Genomic DNA, 22,746 nt, shown 5'->3' on the forward strand with positions numbered 1-22,746 from the left:
GTTCTCTAGAATGTTCATATCCTGGCTTCCCTGGACACAATGAAGCTCTTTCCAGGGTGCCCCAGGACATGGTTACACAATTGAACCAGGTGGGAAAATATCTAGTCATCACTCCCCAGAAAAAGTACAGCCCTAAGTACCCTGCAAAGCTGTAGGGGTGCTTGTAGTATTTCACCCCACAGATCTCTGTGTGTGATACTACAAGCACCAAATGCCTATCTGGGGAAACGTTATCTTCTTTTCCACTCCTGGGGTAATGGACTCTGACAGTGAATGAATGATAGAAAGTCATCAAAGTAAGAGTTGAGAATGGAAAATGAAGTCACCCAAATCAGGACAAGGTGGATGGTACAAGACAATAGGTTAAAATAGACCCACCCCATTAGACCCACCCCATCTCAAAAGGCAAGATGCGACAAAGGCCTAATATCGGTCATCTACAGAGAACTCAAAAAACTAAGCCCCTCCAAATCCAGTAAACCCATTATGAAATGGGCAAAGGAGCTAAAGAGAGACTTCACAAGAGAAGAGATAAAAATGTCAAAGAAACATATGAGGAAATGTTCAACATCCCTGGCAGTAAAGGAAATGCAAATAAAAACAACCCTGAGATACCACCTCACTCCAGTTAGAATGGCCTATACTCTGAACTCAAGCAACAACAAATGCTGGAGGGGGTGCAAGGAAAGAGGAACCCTTCTCCATCATTGGGAGTGCAAATTAGTACAACCACTTTGGAGAACAGTATGGAGGTTCCTCAAAAAGCTCAACATAGACCTACCCTATGACCCGGCCATACCACTCCTAGGCATCTATCCTAAACAGCAAAACCCAAGATATCAAAAAGACATTTGTACTTCCATGTTTATCGCAGCACAATTCACAATAGCCAAAATATGGAAACAACCCAGATGCCCTCCACAGATGAATGGATCCAAAAAATATGGTACCTATACACAATGGAATACTACATAGCGATTAGAAATTGTGAAATATTGGTATTCGCAGGGAAATGGTCAGAACTTGAACAAATAATGTTGAGCGAGACAAGCCTAGAACACAGAAAACAAAGGGGCATGATCTCCTTGATATTTGACTGTTAAGGTGTGGGGAGGGGGAGACAGTAGAGACCAGGTCTGCAAAACCAAAAACTTCTTGTCAAATGGTATTTCCCTCAGGTTTGGGTCAGCGACCCTACATTATATAACTAAAACCAAACAACTACTCAACATATAAAGGTCAAAAATAGACCTCTCAGTGGATCACAATAGCTCAAAAGCTATGTATGTATGTTCATAAAAGATAAGGATAAGCAAACTCTATTATTGACGTTACATTTAAAGTTCTAGGTGAATTTCCTTTGGCGTAGGCCACATGGCTACTGTATATGTTTTGGGTACACTGTGTGTTGTATATATGTCTAACTGATCTAGGGAAGGGAAAGAAAAACAGGGTGTAAGATATCACAAGAAATGTACACACTGCCCTATTATGTAACTGTAACTGTACCCCTTTTGCATAACACCTTGTCAAAAAAATTAATTAATAAATAAATTTTAAAAAATAAATTAAAAAAGGCAAGATGCACGCTTCCCGCCTATGTGCAGTTGTAAGAACTTTGAAAGGCATTTGCATGTAGACTCAACAATCCTTCTTCTAAACATGCAGAGTGCTTTATGCCAAAGATGTTCATCAGAATGTCATTTATATGGCACATAAGGGTCCCACAGTAGAGGAATCATTTAGTCAGTGATGGTCTGTCCATCCACACAGTGAAAGAGAAGGTTGCCATTTCAATGCAGCAAAGATATGTTTGGCTGATTGCTGGTGGTTGATTTCTATAAGCCTACTCAGGAGGCTGAGATCTAAATGTCAAAGTTCAACGCTAGCCTGTGCAGAAAAGTTCCTGAGATTTTTGTCTCCAATTAACCAACAAAATGTCAGAAGTAGAGGTGTGGTACTGCACTAGCCTTGATTGAAAAAGCCAGGTTAAGAGCATGAAGCCCTGAGTTCAAGCCATAATACCAGCACAAAAAAATAAAAACAAAACAAAATGAATATATATATATATATGTATATATATGTTTGGTAGAACCCTGTGTGGGGAAAAAAAAGAAAGTACAGTAAACTTACCTTATTTAAGGATGTATTGCTCTTGGTTTTGATTAAGTGTAATCAATTAATCAATCAACCAATCAATCAAAAGAATTTTAAAAACGACCCTCAGTTGAAGAAGCTCTCAACCCACATCATCATTTCCTTCCCTTAATTTTGTAAAAATCTGCCTCCCCAAAAGAAAATGGTGTCCCTGAATAAAAGTGAAGGTGCTTAAAATTGAAGTAATGAGTAAAAAATACCAGATTTGTTGAAAGGTGATACAACTTTGGCCAGAATTGGGCAATGTGATGGGAAAAATGAATCAGGCATATACAGTGCCACACTGAACCATGAGCCCTATGCCTCCTGAGAAGGATTTTTCCCCAAAGGCAGTTGTTTTGGATACCCACAGATATCAATTTCTGTTAATAGTATTACAACTCTAGCCTCAGAAGACTCAAGGGCTGGGAGTATGGCTCAATTAAAAACGTGTGCTTCTCATGTGCTGGGTCCTGGGTTGATTCTAGTACTTCAAAAAAAAAAAAAAAATCAAGGAAACCAAGCATCATGTTAACTGTGGTTGTCAGGAGGCTGAAGAAATTTTCTTGCTCCATCTTTACATTTTCCAAATATTCTTTCGTTCTCATAAACTATTTTTATAGCAGAATACAAAACAACCATTCACTGGATGGTAGGTAGCAAGCAGCCTGGAGCAGGCAGGCGCCTTACCTGAGCAGGGCCTGGACTGGGGCAGAGAGGCTAGGTGATTGCATTGCTCCTCTTGAAAGTGATCAGGGCTCAAGTACTGGAGGCTCATGCATGTAATCCTAGCTATTCAGGAGGCTGAGATCCAAGGATCCTGGCTCAAAGCCAGCCCAGGCAGGAAAGTTACTGAGATTCTTATCACCAATTAGCCAGCAAAAGGCTGGACATGAAACTATGGCTCAAGTGATAAGAGTTCTAGCCTTGAGCAAAAAAAAGCCAAGCAAGAGATCAAGGCTCTAAGTTCCAGACCCAGTACTGACATAAAAGGAATGGAAGGAAAGTAGGAAGGAAGAAAGAGAGGGAGGAAGAGAGGGAGGGATGGAGGGAGGAAGGGAGGAAGGAAGGGAGGGAGGGAAGGAGGAGGGAGGAAGGGAGGGAGAGAGGGAAGGAAAGAAAGAAAAAGGAAGGAAGAAGAAAGAAAGGGGAAGGAGGGAGGGAGAAGGAAGGAAGGGAGAAGAGAGGGAAGGAGGAAGAGAGAAAGAAAAGGAAAGAAAAAGGAAAAGGAAGGAAGAAAGGAGTGTGTGTGTGTGTGTGTGTGTGAGAGAGAGAGAGAGAGAGAGAGAGAGAGAGAGAGAAAGAGATATGCTAAGCAGAATAATGTCTCCTCTCCCAAAGATTTCACTACCTTAATCCCTTGAACTTGTGATCTGACTTACTGTGATATGAGGAAATATGTTTTTGATCTGCATTCCAGTTCTACTCCTAAAACCCTTGGAAGGCTTCAAAATGAAAAGTGCCTTTTGCATGCTAATGAGCTGACTGATGACTGGCTGCTTCTAGGTGATTTCAGATGGTTACCCAAAAGATCTGGGGAGGACTAGAGATTTGGGACTTTCAGCAATATCCCACAATCCCTGGGGAGTAGAGGGGGGCTGAGGTTGAGTTGAGATCTGTGGTCAGTGATACAATGATCCATCCCAATATATGAAACCACCATGAAAAGGCAAAAGGCCACAGTTTGGTTGCACTTCTGGATAGCAGACCGCTCAGAAGGAGAGGCCATGGAGATTCCATGTCCCTTCTCCCATATCTTGCATTTTGCATCCCATTCATGTCCTTTGTGGTATTTTTAGATGATGCTTGTAAATATGTCTTGTTCCCACTTCCACCCCTCCCTCTGAGTTCTAGGAGCTACTGTAATTTATTTTAAGTGGTAGAGATAGAACCTAAGAGTCTCTCCTATGCCGGGCAAGCACTGTACCCCTGGGCTCTATCTTCAGCCCTTCTAGTAAATTAATTGGACCCAAGTAAGGGGATCTTGGGAATTTCAATTTATAGCCAGTCACCCAGAAATTCCAGAGGCTCAGGTTTGCAATTTGCAGGAGGTGAAGGCAGCCTTTGGAGGCTGAGCCTTCAATCCTGGGGGGACCTTATGCTGTCTCCAAGTAGACAGCATAAAAACTGAATTGAATGGGAAAAAATCCAGCTGGGATCTGCAGCTGAGGACTCATTTGTGGCCCCACATTTGGTCTCCTAGGTTGTTTTTGGTGAGCACAGTTTTGGTGAGCTGTGATAGCCAGAGGAAAATTGAAAGTTGTGTCTTCTATGGTCACCTTCTGTGATAATCATACTTGGCAGGTGTGATTAAGTTAGGGATCTAGAGGTAGAGAGAGAAGTGTGGGTCACCTATGTGGGACCTACCTAATCACATCAGGGGTGCAATTACAAATTTATGTCACATCATTTCAGAAGTCAAGGAGGTGGTCTGAGTGTGGATCAGGAAAGGCAACCAAGAAGGTCTCCACAACCACTGTTGGCTTTGAAGGAGGAGGCAGGGGCCATGAGCCAAGGAATGCAGAGGTTTGCAGTAGCTGGGAACTTCTCTCTTATATAGCCAGCAAGGAAACAAGGACTTCATTTGTATGGCTGCCAGGAACTGGATGCTGCCAGCACTCAAAGGAGCCAGACCCTCTCCTGAATTCTCCATCACAGGACATAGCTTGACCCACTTGAGTTAGGCTGGTAAGATCCTTACTGGGCTTCTGCTTGACAGAATGGTAGGATTACAGATTTGTATCTTTTAAGCCACTAAATTTGTAGTTATTTGTTATGACAGCTGTTGAAAGTTAATAGAAGCATAGACAGAGCACTGGCTGGGAGTCATGGGGGTGTTGGGGGGTATGCGAGCCTGGGTTTGCTCTGGCACTCATGTCTGTGCATCTTCAGTGAGCCCTTGAGTCTCCAGGCTAGAGCTTCTTTGTCCTGGAAGCTTTGGCTCTCTTTTGGATGTACTTAATTGGTCCTGAAATCTAGAAGGAAGAGGCTTTGTTCTTGCTGCAAAGCAAAGAATTCCCATCCTCTTTCTCCCCATGGTCTGCCCTTGAGTCAGGGGAGGGAGAAGGAAGTGGAGAGAGTAGAAAGCCAAGAAGGCCCACAGGCCCTGACCATGCATGTCAGCTTGAGCCTTGTGCTGTCTGCATCAGGATTCCAAAGGGAGGTCAGCGTTTGCAAACCTGGATGCTTACCAACCACCCTAATGGCACAGGTACTGGAACTGGAGCTGGACGACTTGAGCCACACATTTATTCCCAGAGCAGAACTTGTGAAAGGGGTCCACCTGGACCCTGAGGCAGAGGGGGCACCTGATATAGTTTGGGGAAGGCAAGGTGGCTTTGTGCAGGGCACCTGTGGGGCCTCCCTGGCCCTGAAGCCACTGTCTGTGCTGTTCTGCAGCCTCCTACCCCACACTTTGATCCAGCACAGACAGGCCCCGGGGTGCTCCCTGCCTGTTCCTGTCACTGGGCCTCAGCCAGGGTGAAATGTGGGAGGCCTCTGAGGCTTGGGGCTCCCCTACTCTGCCTGAACTGTGCACCTCAAACTGGAGTGGCTTGTAGCAGGCACTTGGGTCTCTTCTCAAAGTAACAAGCTCCTAAAAGCCCAGCCTCAGTTTCCCCACCTGTCAACGGGAGATAGTAACCAGCACTTACTTCAGAGGGTTATTATGATGATAAAAATCAGAATATCTCTAATGAGCACTGATGAGTGTCTGGCATATTGTAAGTGTTCAATAAATGTCAACTTTTTAATTATTCATCGCGGTGTTAACAAAATCATTAAAGCATTGTGTGTTGAACAGGGGCAATTCACTTTTCTCTCCAGGTGTCTGTTTCCATGTCTAACCTGAAGAGGTTGGATGTGATCCTGGGTCTAGCTACTCCCTGAAAGTCAGGTTACCTGGCTCCTCTCCTCCTGGTCTGGTGGGCATGGGCTGCCCAGGACTGAGCTCCGGTGAGACAGTAGCCTTTAGGGACTGGCTCTTGCCTTACTGTCTGCTGCCTGGGGGGGGGGGGGGGGGGGTTCTCCTCTGAAAATGAGGCCAGTAGAATTGTGCCTGCCTCTCACAGGCTTCCTACAGACTTGGCCAGGATGGTGCTGAGGAATGAGGAAGTCTGGGGAGGCCCATTGTAGCTGCGTTAACATGTAGACTGGTACAGCCAGAGTCAGACTTCTGCTATGGCCCCAGGTCTGCCCTTACCTGGTCTGAGGCAAAGTTTCAATACTTTAGTGGCCAGTCCCTCTCCCTATCCCATCTGCTCTGGGTTCCTATAACAATTTTGCCTTTCAACCTTTTTGTCTCCCTTGCACTATCCAGATTACTGGAGATACACCCCCCTCATCCCCTTCCAAGATGTCCCCTTCTCTGGAAAGTGTCACTCTGTCCTACCCTCTGTGTACCGACCTCTGGCTATGTCTGAACTCCTGCACCTCTCTGGGCTACCTTGCCTGTTCCCATATCCCCATAAACCATAAGCTGCCCACAGGAGGGGACTGTTAGAACCTTATCCCTCTCAGTCCAGAGCCCACTAAACAGTCTGGAAATGTTTGTTTTAAAAAGGGCTAGGGGTAGAGGTGCTCATGCCTGAAATCCTAGCTATTCAGAAAGCTGGGATCTCAGGATCCTGGTTCAAAGCCAGACTAGGAAGACAAATTGAAGAGACTATTCTCCAATTAACTAGCAAAAAGCCAGAAGTGGATGTGTGGCATAAGTAGTAGAGCACCAACCATTAGCAGAAAAAGTTATGGAATAGCATCCAAACCCTGAGTCCAAGCCCCAGTACTGGCATAGAGCAAAAACACATCCATAAAGACAAACCCCACAAACAAACAAGTCTGGGGATGTAGCTAACTACTAGAGCATTTGCTTAGCTTAGCATACTCAAGGACTTGCATGCTAGATCCATCCCCTTCAAGGCATAACCAATAAAACAAAACAAACTAAAATAAAAGAAGTAACTACCAAAAAACAAACTGGGAAAAGTAAACTCTTAGATACTGTTGATAGGAGTGTACATTAGTATAACCATGATGGACAGATACTGTTGATAGGAGTGTACATTAGTATAACCATGATGGACAACAGTATGAAAATTCCTCAATAAACTAAAAGTGGGACTCAGTTACCCCACTACGGATTATTGATTTCTGTCTAGGGGAATGGATTTACTTTTTTCTATTCATTAAAGAATTAAAAGGCAGGAAAGTGTTTAAGGCAAATAGAGTAAGTTTATTTGAAAGTGAGAGGAAATCCATGGAAGAAAAGTAGCAAGACTTTCCACCCATCCCAGAAGTGTCCCAAAGGAGTCCAATGGAGTCCTCTAGGAGGGCAGTTTTGTAGCACAGGGTGTCTCCTATTTGCTCCCCTCTAGCTTTACCCCCACCTTCATCACTTGATGGATTGTGCCTGTGCTACACCCTCATTCGTTTCCTTGGTTAGGCAGGCACTCAGGGCATTATGGGAAGAAGAAATGATAGAGCAGGAGCCTGAGGCACTCTGGGAACAAGAAGCCACATATCTGCTACATATTATGTCTACCACTTTTTATCCCTATCTACCTAGTAGTTCCCCTTTCTCTCTCAATATATAACTAAAGGAAAGAGAACCAGTATGTCAAAAAGTTAAGTACACCTCCAGGCTTCTAATAGTCACTACTTACAATGCCCAAAATACAGAAGCAGCCTAAGTGTCCATCAATGGATGAACAGAAGGAAATGCTATTTATACCTAGCAGAATACAAGCCAGCCTTGAAAAAGAACAAAATCCTACCATTCACAACAACATAGATGAGGCTGAGGGCATTATGTAAAGTGAAGTAATCCAGACAATGAGAGATAAATTGTGCATGATCTTACTTAGAGGTTGATGTCATAGACTTTGAGACAACAGTGGTTACCAAAGGCTGGAGAGGAGACGGTGAGGGGGAGAGGTAGGTCAACTGTGTATGTACAAAGTTACAGTTAAATAAGAAGAGCAAAAGCCCTGGTGTTCTGTTACATGTTGTTTATTATAGCTAACCACAAAGCATTGTATATTTTAAGACAGGTAAAAGAGAACATCCTCAAAGCTATCACTGTAAAGAAGTGCTAAATGTTTGAGCTGATGGATATGCTGATTACCCCAATTGGATTATTGTACAATGTATACATGAGTGGAAGCATCATAACAGCAATTTGTGTACATAAAAACATGTCACTTAAAAATAAAACTTTTAAAAAGTACCTAACAGTGGACCTTGCACAAGTATATGGGTGAATAAATGAATCTTGTGACATTTAACAATGCACGTGGATGGCAGAGACCATCAGCCTGGGCACCAGGGTTGGGGGTGGGGGTGGGGATTGCTCACTTTGCTCTTGCAGCCATGAGCACCTGCAGCCACAGGTAAATCCACAGCAAAGGAGGCAAACTCATGCTTGGAGCAAACTCCAGGGAAGGGGGTCTAAGGTTGGGGATATGCTGGTCTGATTTCTCCATGAGCAAAAAGAGAGATTAGGAGGAAGTAGTAGAAATAAGTGGGAAGGACATAAAACCTAACATTTCCCTGGGATTATGATCTCCTGGCTTTCATGTTATAAAAGTGATATAAAGTTTCTGTAGGCAATAATCAAAGGTGGGTTTTTTTGTTTGTTTTTGTCTCTGTGTGTGTGTTTTGTGCCAGTACTAGGGCTTGAACTCAGTGCCTAGGTACTGTTGCACGGTTCCTTAGCTTTTCTGCTTAAGGCTAGTACTCTGCCACTTTGTCACTGCTTCAGTTTTCTGCTCTGGCTGGCCTCATACTATGATTTTCAGATCTCAGCCCCGAGTAGCTAGGATTACAGGCATGAACCACCAGCAAATGGCTCATGTTATTTTTAAAAAAGGAAAAGATCCAGTTTAAGTCACTAACTAGTACACAGGCGATTATGTGGGGAAATGACAATGAAATCTTAGGGACAGCTTTTGAGTCCAGAGTTGGTCAGCTTTTGGTGTAACATACAAAGGTCTAGTTATTATTGAACTTTAAGTCAGCCATTGCCTTTGCTTACCATCAACACCTCAAAAGGCTTCAATTTGGCCCTAAACTCTAGATCAGAGAATACTTTTTATTGTTGTTTTTGTCAGTCAAGAGTCTCATAGACTTTCCTTTCCCTGGCTGGCTTTGAACTGTGATTTTCAGATCTCAGCCTCCTGAGTAGCTAGGATTACAGGCTCAGAGTATACTTTTGGAAAAACAGTTTGGAATTCTGTCTCAAGGTTGCGATAGGCATTGGTCCTTTGACCTAGTGGGTGACCCTCTAGAAACCTGTATGCAGAGAAATGTATTTATATTCTTCGTTATGTTTCCAAAAACAGCAACAGTGTTTACAGTCACCACAGAAAAATAAATATGGCATGTCACGTCCACTGAGGGTCTCTAGTAGGGTCTCACTTCCTGCCTAGGTGCCTACCTGGGCTGCAACCCACCTGTTTGGGGTTTTCCATTGTAGCTAGAATGGTAGGTACATGCCACAGTGCTCACCTCTCAGCTGGGGAGTCTTGTGAACCTTTCTTCCCCAGGCAGGCCCTAAACCATGATCCTTCTGATCTCAGCTAGGATTGCAGGCATAAACTGAACAAGAATGTCATTTTTTGGAAAAGAAATATGAGCCCCTGGTGGCTTTAGTAGATGCTGACTATTTATCCAACTGGTATAAGAGCAAGAAGGACAGATGAGACCTTCTATTACTGTACCCAGAATCTGAACTGATGAATGGTACGTGCAGACTCAGGAAATTTGGGGAGCTGAGGTAGGGGGTCACATATTGGTGTCCTGTCTCCATTCGCTCACTAATTTTACTTTATTCTCTCACACCTGGCCTGATTTTCCATCACCATCCCCTGTCTGCCTGGGAATTGTTCATTCTGCCTCAGTGCCATCCAGACCCCAAAGAACAACATGCCAGAGGGGTACCATCTACTACTGACAAATAAAACCTGGGGTACACACCAATCTCTGTTGCCCCTTGACCTCCCAATTTATTCCAGAGTTTCTTGGAGGGGGGTCCAGTTATTCATAATGGAGATCCTTTTTCATAGTACTTTCATTCATCATGGTCTTCCTTCCCACCCCATCTCACTTCTCCACTCCTGGTACTGGTAAAGGGTGACTTGTGCCTTTTCTCCAAACTTACATCATGAAGTTCTAGTACCTTACAATATGACTTTATGTGAAAACAGACTTGTTGAGATGAAATGCTTTAAGTTAGACATAAGATGAGGTCATACAGCTGGGCTTGTTCCAATATGGCTGGGGTCCTATAAAGAGGAAATGTGGACACAGAGACATACCAAGGTGACATGGTGTGTAGAAGAAGACAAGGACCAGGCGATGCTGCAGGAACACTGGAGATTCTCACAATCCCCAGAACCTACAAGAAAGTTTAGGATGGATTTCACCATAGAACCTTCAGAAAGAACAACCTTGCCAACACCTTAATTTTTGAGCTTCCAGCCTCTAGAACAGAAACTTTCTATTGTTTGAGCCATCCAAGCTGTGGAAGTTTAATACAGCAGCCTTAGCAAAGAATACAATCTCCATTCTAGAGCTTTCTACACTTGCCAAAGAAGTACTTCATCTTTGTTTCAAGGTCAGAAACCTAGACTAAAAGGAGACTCAGTCCCCAGGAGCAGAGGATGCCAGGAAAGACCATGGCTGAAAACATGCAGTGAATGTGAGGGGGAAGTTCTCACCTCTGTTAAAGTCAGAACCTACAGATACTCCTCATATTCCTTGCCTTACAGGAGAAAGTGGCAGGGTGCACAATCATCTTAACTTATTAAGGCAGTTGTCAATTCAGAATTTCCCCTGATGCATGCTCTGCTCTTGGCTGATGGGAGGAGGCTTGGGCCTTCCCTCACCCACTGAGGCAGGATCCACATATGGTGGCTGGTTTGTTTGAGGAACAGAACTTCTGAGACTTTCCTGCAAAGTAGGCAGCCCCCTGTTTTTGAAGACAGTCCTGCAGTTGACATGCCAGCCCTAAACAAGCCCCCAGAGAGCATTCCAGATTCCTAAGGCAGAGACCACTGGCAGAAAGACTCAGTACAGTCGTGGGAAACAGCAAATTTTGGATTTTGGTTTAAAATTTTAATGTTTCTTTCTGGAAGCCAAATGTTCCTCAAGAGGGGAGTGATTAAGCACACAATAGTTCCTCTTTCTGACTTGGCCAAGATCCTGGCTCGTACTGCCTCCACCTCCTGAGTACAGACCCTTCTGGATGGATCATGTGGCTTCGTTTATTGGCCAAGGGGTATGGCTGTCCTGGCTGTCAAGGAGGGCCGAGGACCTGAGAAAGAGTCAGGTCAGAAGTTCCAGGCTCATTGGACTCTGCCAAACTTAAGTCCTTGGAATGAGGTCCTGTTTGCCTCTCTTTAAGATGGATATTGACTGAAGACAAGTCTTCTACTCACCAACTGTGGGAACACAGGTTTGGAGAGCCATTTCTCTGTGTTTCTCAAACTCAAGTCTGGGAGAGTGAGACTGGGGAGGTCTCAAGAGGGAATCCGGAGGGGGGGATGGGGGGGAGGCAGGGTGGAGAGGCAACGTGGGGGGTGAAGGCAGGCTCAGGGCTGGACAGGCAGGAGCTGATCATAAACAGCCTGTGGGTGCTGGAGACAGGGAAGGATTCTTGGTGGTTTGGGTGTAACTTGAAATTCTGCCATTTTCCCTTCTTATCTCATCATCTAAAGGAAATCAGACAAGAGCGTGAGCTCATTCTAATAGAAGCCATCTTCACCTTCTGGTTCCTATCAATTAAATCCTCTCTCTTCTGTGGATCATCTTCAGAGACTCTGAAAGGCCTTTCTGGACTGGATGGCTTGGAGCTAATTAGGCTGCCAGTGCATGTTGGGAGCTGTCTCCAATGGCTGTAGAGCAGTTTCACACGCTTCGGCACCACTAAACTTGGATGGGAAACTCAGTTCTGCCAATTAGCCAGCTGTGTCACTGAGTATTTAGCCTGTCTGAGATGTCACCTCCTCATCTATAAATGGAACAATAGCAGTCCCGATCCCTGTACCCCTACACTTGCTAGACATTGCTCCTTGGAGCTGTGTTTTTCCTTGTCAGGAACAAAACTGACTTGAGCCAGGTGCCGGTGGTTCACACCTGTAATCCTAGCTACTCAGGAGGCTGAGAGCTGAGAATCTCAGTTCAAAGCCAGCTGTGGTAGGAATCTCCAGTGAACTTCAAAAAAGTCTGAAGTAGAAGTGAATAAAAGAGCTCAGGCCCTGATTTCAAGTCCCAGACCTGCATATTCTCTCCAACCCCCCTCCCTTTCTCTCTCTCTCTCTGTTGTGTGCACACACACAGAAACACAGACACACTGATTTAATTTTTTTTTGTCAATTGTGGAGCTTGAACTCAGGGCCTGAGCACTGCCCCTGAGCTCTTTTGCTCAAGGTTAGCACTCTAGCAATTTGAGCCTCGGGTGCCACTTCCAGTTTTTTGGTGGTTAGTTGGAGAAGAGTCTCACAGACTTTCTGCCCAGGCTGACTTCGAACTGCATCTCAGCTTCCTGAGTAGTTAGGATTTCAGGCATGAGCCACGGGTGCCTAGCTCTGATTTAATTTTTTCCTTTACCTACTCTTCCAGCAATCTCTTCCTCAGGAAATGTCCTCATTTTCAAACTCCTAGTTGGATGTTTACTATGGGTCTGGAACATTCCCCGAGGCTCACATGTTAAAGGCTTGGTCTCCCAAGTGATTTGGGGGAAGTAGTAGAACCTTTAGGAGGCAAGGCCTAGTGGGAAATCTTAGATCATTGGGGATTCCCTTGACTGGAATTGTGAGACCTGAGCCCCTTTCTTCTCTTCTCTTGCTGTGAAGTAAAAGCCCTGCTTCACCCTACGCTCCCCCCATGCTGTAGCACCTCCCTCAGGCCCCAAGTACAGGACCCAGTAGCCATGGATTGAAATCCAAAGTATGAACCCAGATCAACCTTTTCATTTTCTGGCATTATCTCAGACATTTCTTATAGTGACAGAAAACCAAAAAATGCAGTGTCTTAGGCAGAATGCTATAAAATGAATGGAGTCTCACTTCCTCCAGCAAGCCTCTCTGGGCAAGAACCCATCTCAAAGTGAATTAGAAACCCCTGCAAATGACTCCCTGCCAGGGTATGGGTCTCTCCCATACACACACACACACACACACACACACACACACACACACACACACACACACACACCTACATTTTAGTAGTGTGTTGCTCCATCTTTTACTAAACAATGAGGCCTTTGGAGGCTGGAGGAATGTCTTAACCTTTAGTAATCTCCAGAGCCTGGTGTGGGACTTGTTTTGGATAGTTTGAGAGAATCTACACCTCCATTATCTCCACCATCCTCCCAATTCCTGAAAGAAATCTATCCCAATAGAACAGTGTTTGCTTCAATTTAAGTCCCACAGCCACATCCCTAGGCCAGAGGACAGTTCTGAAGCCTTCCAGAAAATCTGAAATCTTCCAGAAATCTGATGTTAACACTGAGGATTGACTGTTACATAACCGTGACATACTCAGGAGACACGGAATAATGAATGACTCAAGAATTAACCCAGGCCAGACACCAGTGGCTCATGCCTGTAATCCTAACTACTCAGGAAGCTGAGATCTGAGGATCACAGTTCAAAGTCAGCCCCAGCAGGAAAATCTGTGAGACTCTTATCTCCAATTAACCATCAAAAAGCTGGAAGTAGAGCCAGCCTTGAGCAAAAAGGCTCAGGGACAGTGCTCAGGTCCTGAGTACAAACTCCAAGAGCAGCACACACACAAAAGTTATCACAGGAGCTGGGGGTGTAGCCCATGCTTAGCATGTTTTGGCATCAACCCCAAGCAACACATTAAAAGAAAACAAAACTGTCCTAGTTCTCTTTCTTCCCTCATACCACATCCTGAACTCTTCTGCCCTGACACCTGTATCATCACTTCCAGCTGCCCACCCTGCCACATGCCAAACCAGGCCCAGGGCATCAGCAAGAAGCAAGTGTTCCACCCTCCTCCCATGCTCTCTCCAGATGGGAAATGTCTTCTCACAGGACCAGCTCTGGTCGGGTTGCACAAGAGTTCCTTGCCCTCTTCTCCCATCTTCTTTCCATAAACTCTTCTGGAGAGTCCAGTGTTCCCCAGGGCTCTGTCTGCTCTGGTCCCTTGGCCTCAAGCCCCTCTTTTCTGCTGACCTCTGTTAGATCAGTGACTGGACCTGGCCATACAGTAACTATGGTTCTGTCTCCTTGCAACACAGACAAGAGGGGCTGGGGGTAACTCTGGCCTTTTTCACCAGAGAGAATGGATGCTTTCTCTCCTCAAGGGCAGAGAACAGGCCTTCAGGCAACGTCAGACCCCCCCTCCACCTGTCTTGACTTTACATTCCCTTTCAGGCTTCCAAGCCTGGGATGGGATGGGGTGGAGGACTTTATATCTCCTCATAAGGGTCCTTTTCCCTGTCTTCTCCATTTCCTCCTTCCAGATTGGCTGAGATATCTACCATTCACTTCTAGAAGTACACACACACATACACACACACACACACAACTGGCACCTGTGTCATCACTTCTGTCTGAATTACTAGTCCATACTAAACATGGACAAAATTGCTAACATTGTGTGTGTGTGTGTGTGTGTATGTATGTATATATATATATATATATATATATATATATATATATATTTCTGAAATTGGCTCTCGCCTTCAATATTTTACTTGACTCTTCTAAGAGCTGCCTAATATCCAATAGCAAGAATCTACCACAGGGGAAAAGAAGTGAACAGAGAGGATAATGGAGGTCAAAGATAGCCAAAATGTACGCCATGTACATGTGTGAAAATAGAACAGTGAAGCCTCTTTAGAATGTTTGGATAAGGGGATTTGGGGAAATGAAGGAGGACCACACAGAAGGTGAAGTCTGATCAAGTAAGGTATATATTATAGATATGTCAAAAATGATACTCTCGACCAATTAAAAGATCACTGAGAGAAAGATGGCGCCGAAAGAATAGGGAGGCACCCCGACTCGCACCAACTGAATAGCGAGCTGGGAACTCCAACACCCAACACCCCATCAAGAACCCAGCAAAACCAGCAGCCAGAAGCAGTGGAGAAATGCAGGAAAACAAAAAGGAGCAAAAAAGAAGAACCGAAAACCTACACGGAGCCGGAGATTCTCCGGGGCACCTCCCCCCACCAGCTGACCCTGGCCCAAACAGGGCCAGGCTGGGAAAGGGGAACCCGGCGATCGGCAGACAGGCTGCCAGGAGCGCAGAATTCATATAGCGGGAGACCCCACGGACACAAGGCAGGGTGCGGACCAAGACACACACCGGCAGAGACGAGAAGTTCGGGTCCACACCGGGTTCGGACAAGGGAACCCAGCGCGGCAGAAGGAGGGAACCGGGGAAGCCACCATGACACTTCGCCAACCCCTGAAGGGCCAACGGCTGCGCGGGACACACACACAAAAAGCAGCAAAAGTGAGTCCCCCATTATCCCCTCCCCCAACGGGAGACCAGCTATCAGAGACCCAAGCCCGACAAAGAAGCTAGATCTCCCTCCCTCCCCCTCCCCACCACAAGGGAACAAAGAACCCCCAAATCAGGCGGGAAGCTCCCATCAGGCGCTGGGAAGCCAGTTTAGCAGGGGAAGGGCGGAACAGCCCCAAGCCCCCACAGGTTCCTGAACTGGCAGAACTGGCCCCGCCCCCTTCCCAACAGGGGCCGGGGGACGGCCAGCAGGTCAAGCCCCACCCGAGGCGCCTGGACCCCGCAGACTCTTACAACTAAAATCACAGGCGCTGGTGGGCAATACCAGCCCAGCAGGGTCACCTGAGCCTGATCACGTTCCCCCGCTCGCAGCGGAGGCGAGGTCTGAGGGTGCCAAGCCACACCCGGACAGTCGATCCCACTGGACAAAACACATACCACCCCCCCAATGGACTCGCAGGAGGGTACAAGCACAACCCAACAACCCGGGGCTCACTCTGGGAGGCATATCCCGCTAAAGTGCCTGTTGTAGTGGACAACAGCGCACAGGACGGTGGGGCCCCCGGCGACAGCGCCCGCTCTGGTAGGCGTACCCTGCACTGGTGGGCGGGACCACAGCGGCAGCACCTGCTGCCGTAGATATGCCTACACAGGAGGGAGGAAAGAGCTACAAACCAAACCTGAGAAGCCATCCACAGATTTCCAGATGCGCAAATCACAAAGAAACATAACTCAGTTCATCAAAGGACAAGCCAACTCTCCAGCTCCAAAAAGCAGCACGACTGAAGAGGAGATGGAGACTGAAAAAGCAAATGAGGCCATGTTAACAGGAATGACCGAAAGCGTCAGAAATGAAATCAGAAAACAATTCCAGGAGTTTAGAGCGGAATTCTTGAAGGACACCCAGGAAGCCAAGAAAGAAATGGAAACAAAAATGGATACAATGCAAGCCTCGTTTAAAGAAATGGAAGCAAAAATGGATACAATGCAAGCCGCCTTTAAAGAAAATCTCCATATCCTGAGAATTGAAATGCATGAAAAAATAGATTTAAAATACAACTCTTTAAAGGAAGAAATTTCCACGATCAGAGCTGATATGACAACCATAAATAGCTTTCTGACATCCATAAACTCCGCAATTGAAACCATTAACACAAAGAGTGGACCATATAGAATCCAGAATCTCTCGCCTGGACGATGAAGCAGCTGACAACAACCAGAAAATGACCACACTCCAAGAAAAGGTGAAGCTTCAGGGAAGACTAATCCAGAAACCAATGGACAAAGACAAGAGATATAATCTGCGCATAATTGGAATAGAAGAAGGAGCCGAATACCAGAACAGAGGGCTTAATCATGTTCTCAATAAAGTTATTGCAGAAAACTTCCCCAATCTCACAGGGGACCCCATCCAGGTAACCGAAGCCTATAGGACACCTGGCAGGCCAGACCCCAGGAAAACCACCCCAAGGCACATAATATTCAAGGCTACATACCTCAAGATTAAAGAGCAAATTCTGAATTCAGCCAAAGCGAAGAAGGAAACTTTTTTCGATGGGAAGAGGATTCGAATAACATCCGACTTATCCACACAAACTTACCAAGCTCGAAGTGAGTGGAAGAACACCATCCAAGTACTTCAGAATAACAATTTACAACATCGGATCAAATATCCAGCGAAATTGGAGTTCACATTCGAAGGGAGAATCAGATCTTTCCACACCAAAGAGGAGCTAAAGGAGTATGTGAATAAAAAACCAGCCCTACAGTGAATATTAAGAGGGGAACCCCACCCAACAGAGATCGTACAAGACACACAGACAGAATCAGAAAGAAACTTCAATAGCCAAAGTCCAGCAGAAGGACCAGCTCACTAAAGACAAGAAGAAAAAAAAAAGAGGAAAAAACAGCCCAACAAGAAAATGGAAGGAGAAAAAACACCCTTATCCTTGATCTCTTTAAATATAAATGGCTTAAACTCCCGATTAAGAGGAGCAGACTGGCTGAATGGATTCGCAAACAAAAAGTTGACATCTGCTGTCTACAAGAGACCCACCTTACAGCAAAGGACAAAAACAGGCTTCGAATGAAAGGATGGAGCAAGATCTACCAAGCAAATGCACCCACCAAAACAGCAGGTGTAGCCATTCTGATCTCAGACAAGCTGGACTTCTCTTTAAAGTCCACTCAAAAAGACAAAGAAGGACACTACATATTAATACAAGGAAAAATCCAGAATCAAGAAGTCACGGTGATAAATGTATACTCACCGAACAAAAGAGGCCCGACATATGTCAAGCAAATTCTCACAGAATTACAGAGCAAGATAGACGCAAACACAATCATAGTGGGTGACTTTAATACTCCTCTCTCTCCAAGAGACAGATCCAACACCCAGAGGATTAGTAAGGGAGCTGAGGACCTAAATAACACCATTTCCCAAATGGATCTAACAGACCTATATAGAACCTTTCACCCTATAGAGACCCAATACACCTTCTTTTCAGCAGCCCATGGATCATAGCCCACACAAAGAACCTCAGCAAATACAAAAGTATTGACATCGGGGCTGGGGAGATAGCCTAGTGGCAAGAGTGCCTGCCTCGGATACACGAGGCCCTAGGTTCGATTCCCCAGCACCACATATACAGAAAACGGCCAGAAGCGGCGCTGTGGCTCAAGTGGCAGAGTGCTAGCCTTGAGCGGGAAGAAGCCAGGGACAGTGCTCAGGCCCTGAGTCCAAGGCCCAGGACTGGCCAAAAAAAAAAAAAAAAAAGTATTGACATCATCCCATGTATTATATCTGATCACAGTGGATTTAAGGTAACCCTCAACAAAAAAGGAAACCACAGACCGTATACACACTCTTGGAGGCTAAACCCCACGCTGCTATCCAACACTTGGGCCACAGACCAAATTAAAGATGAAATCAACGAATTCATAAGCCACAATGACAAAGAAAACACATCACAAAGAAACCTATGGGACACAGCTAAGGCAGTACTGAGGGGCAAGATCATTGCACTCAGCACCCACATTAAAAGAATGGAAGCAGAGCAGGTGAATACCCTCACGATGAAACTAAAACAACTGGAGAAACAAGAAACGACAGAATCTAAAACGACTAGGAGGGGAGAGATCACAAAGATTAGAGAAGAGATAAATCTGATTGAAAATAGAAAGACCATTCAACAAATAAATAAGACTAAAAGCTGGTTCTTTGAGAAAATAAACAAAATTGACAGACCCCTTGCAAGACTTACAAAAAAAAGAAGAGATTCATATACGTAAAATCAGGGACTCCACCGGAAAAATTACAACAAGTACACACGATATTCAAACAATCATAAGGAGCTATTTCCAAAACCTCTACTCAGCAAAAAACAGAAATGGATCAATTCTTAGAGAAGTACAAATTGCCCAAACTGAACCAAGAAGAAATAAATCAACTAAATAAACCAATAACTTACGATGAAATACAGGAGGTAATCAAGAACCTCCCTACTAAGAAAAGCCCAGGCCCAGATGGATTCACCAACGAATTCTACAAAACCTTTAGTGAGGAGCTAATACCAATACTCCTCAAACTCTTCCGTGAAATAGAAACAGAGGGAGAAATCCCAAACTCATTCTACGAAGCTAATATCATACTCATTCCCAATCCAGGCAAAGACCCAACAAAAAAGAGAACTACAGACCAATATCACTAATGAACACAGACACAAAGCTCCTCAATAAAATATTAGCTAATAGGATCCAGAAACTGATCAAGAAAATCATACATCATGACCAAGTAGGCTTCATCCCACAGTCACAAGGATGGTTCAACATCTGTAAATCAATCAACGTAATTCACCACATAAACAGATCTAAAATTAATAATTACATTGTTATCTCAATCGATGCCCAAAAAGCCTTTGACAAAATACAACATCCATACCTATTAAAAGCTTTGGAGAGAACAGGAATAGATGGAACATTCCTCAAAACAATAAAAGCCATATACAACAGACCAACTGCTAACATCATATTAAATGGAGAGAAACTTAAATCATTCCCCCTAAACTCAGGAACAAGACAAGGATGCCCACTCTCCCCACTTCTGTTCAACATAGTGCTGGAATCCCTAGCCATAGCAATAAGGCAAGAGGAGGACATCAAAAGGATCCACATCGGCAACGAAGAAATCAAGTTATCCCTATTCGCAGACGACATGATCTTATATCTGAAGGACCCAAAAAACTCAGTACCCAAACTCCTACACCTAATAAACCAATTTGGCAAAGTAGCAGGATACAAAATCAATCCACAAAAGTCAGCAGCTTTTCTGTACACCAGCAATAGACAAACAGAAAAGGAAATTATGGAAACAATTCCATTTACAGTAGCCAAAAAAAGAATAAAGTACCTAGGGATCAACTTAACCAAGGACGTGATGGACCTATTCAATGAAAACTACAAAAATCTAATAAGGGAAATCAAAGAAGACACAAGGAGATGGAAAGACCTCCCATGCTCATGGGTAGGCAGAATCAATATAGTGAAAATGGCCATATTGCCCAAATTGTTATACAAATTCAATGCAATAACTATCAAAATCACAGCCACATTCTTCACTGAAATAGAGAAACTAATCCATAAATTCATATGGAACAGCAAAAAACCTAGAATAGCCAAAGCAATTCTAGGCAAAAAAAAATAGTGCAGGAGGTATCACAATACCAGACTTCAAGCTCTACTACAAGACCATCATAACAAAAACAGCATGGTATTGGTATAAAAACAGATCGGGGGGCTGGGGATATGGCCTAGTGGCAAGAGTGCCTGCCTCGGATACACGAGGCCCTAGGTTCGCTTCCCCAGCACCACATATACAGAAAACGGCCAGAAGCGGCGCTGTGGCTCAAGTGGCAGAGTGCTAGCCTTGAGCGGGAAGAAGCCAGGGACAGTGCTCAGGCCCTGAGTCCAAGGCCCAGGACTGGCCAAAAAAAAAAAAACCAAAAAAAACCCAACAAAAAACAGATCGGAAGACCAGTGGATTAGAATTGAAGACCCAGAAATAAAACCTAATTCTTACAGCCAACTGATATTCGACAAAGGAGCTAAAGACATACAATGGAATAAACATAGCCTCTTCAACTACTGGTGCTGGGAGAACTGGGCAGCCATATGCAGAAAACTCAAAGTATACCCAAGCCTATCACCATGCACCAAGATCAACTCAAAATGGATCAAGGACCTCAACATCAGACCTGAATCCTTGAAACTACTGAAGGACAGATTAGGAAAGACACTAGAACTTATAGGCACAGGAAGGAACTTCCTGAATAGAGTCCCAGGGGCACAACAAATAGGGGAAAGACTCAACAAATGGGACTACTACAAATTAAAAAGTTTCTGCACAGCTAAGGTCATAGCCACCAAAATAGAAAGACAGCCAACGATATGGGAAAGGATATTTACCAGCACAGCAACAGACAAAGGCCTGATATCGGTCATCTACAGAGAACTCAAAAAACTAAGCCCCTCCAAGCCCAATAAACCTATTAGGAAATGGGCAAAAGAGCTAAAGAGAGACTTCACAAGAGAAGATATAAAAATGGCAAAGAAACACATGAGGAAATGCTCAACATCCCTGCTAGTAAAGGAAATGCAAATAAAAACAACCCTGAGATACCACCTCACCCCAGTTAGAATGGCCTATACTCTGAACTCAGGAAACAACAAATGCTGGAGGGGCTGTGGGGAAAGAGGAACCCTTCTCCATTGTTGGTGGGAGTGCAAATTAGTACAACCACTTTGGAGAACAGTATGGAGGTTTCTCAAAAAGCTCAATATAGACCTACCCTATGACCCAGCCATACCACTCCTAGGCATCTATCCTAAACAGCAAAACCCAAGATATCAAAAAGACATTTGTACTTCCATGTTTATCGCGGCACAATTCACAATAGCCAAAATATGGAAACAACCCAGATGCCCCTCCACAGACGAATGGACCAAAAAAATATGGTACTTATACACAATGGAATACTACATAGCGATTAGGAATGGTGAAATATTGTTATTCGCAGGGAAATGGTCAGAACTCGAACAAATAATGTTGAGTGAGACAAGCCTAGAACACAGAAAACAAAGGGGCATGATCTCCCTGATATATGACTGTTAACAAAGGGAGACGGAGAGACAGTAGAGACCAAGTCTGTGAACACTGTATATGTGCTTGATACATTGTATATTGCATATGGGTCTACCTGACCTAGACAAGGGATGAAAAAACAGGTTGTAAGATATCACAAGAAATGTACACACTGCCCTACTATGTAACTGCACCCTCTTTGCACAACACCTTGTAAAAACATTTATGTTCAATTAATAAAAAAAAAAGGATACTCTCTTGTACAATTGACTAATGCTAGTGAAAACTGTAGAAGAAGAAAACAATATAGCAGGAGGTCTTTGATGAATCCTGTCAATGGGCACTAGGTTGTTTTCGGATGACTAGTACAATGTTTCAAAGAACATCCCTCCCTCCCTCCCTCCCTCCCTCCCTCCCTCCCTCCCTCCCTCCCTCCCTCCCTCCCTCCTTCTTTCCTTCCTTCCTCTTTTCTCCTCTTTCTGCCTCTGTCTCTCTCTTCCTTCCCCCCTCCACCCCCCACCAGGTACTGGGGCTTGAACTTGGAAAGCTCTTCCATCAGTTTTTCTCACTCAAAGCTAGTACTCTACCTCTTGATCCACAATCACCCTTCTGGGCTTTTGCTGGTTGACTGGAGATAAGAGGCTCATGGATTTTTCTGTTCACACTGGTTTCAGACATCCATCTTGAGATCTTAGCCTCCTGACTAGGTAGGATTATAGGTGTTAGCCACTGTCTTCTGTGAACAACTTGACGAAGACATGTAAGAGCAACTTAGGACAAAAACCCCAAGGAGATTTGCTTGCTTGGATGGCAAAGGCACTCATTTAGAATAGCAAGGCCTAAGTGCTCTCCATAATGCAAGTATCTTTTCACACTTGTGCCAGCAGGGCTGTGTCCCCCAGTGGTCCCTCCCTTTTCCTCCCCTCCCCAATTAGTGGGGGTGCTCTGATCTTCAAATGCCTTTAGGGGGTGGG

The sequence above is a fragment of the Perognathus longimembris genome, chromosome 20 (assembly GCF_023159225.1).
Source record: "Perognathus longimembris pacificus isolate PPM17 chromosome 20, ASM2315922v1, whole genome shotgun sequence".
NCBI classification, from domain to species: Eukaryota; Metazoa; Chordata; class Mammalia; order Rodentia; family Heteromyidae; genus Perognathus; species Perognathus longimembris.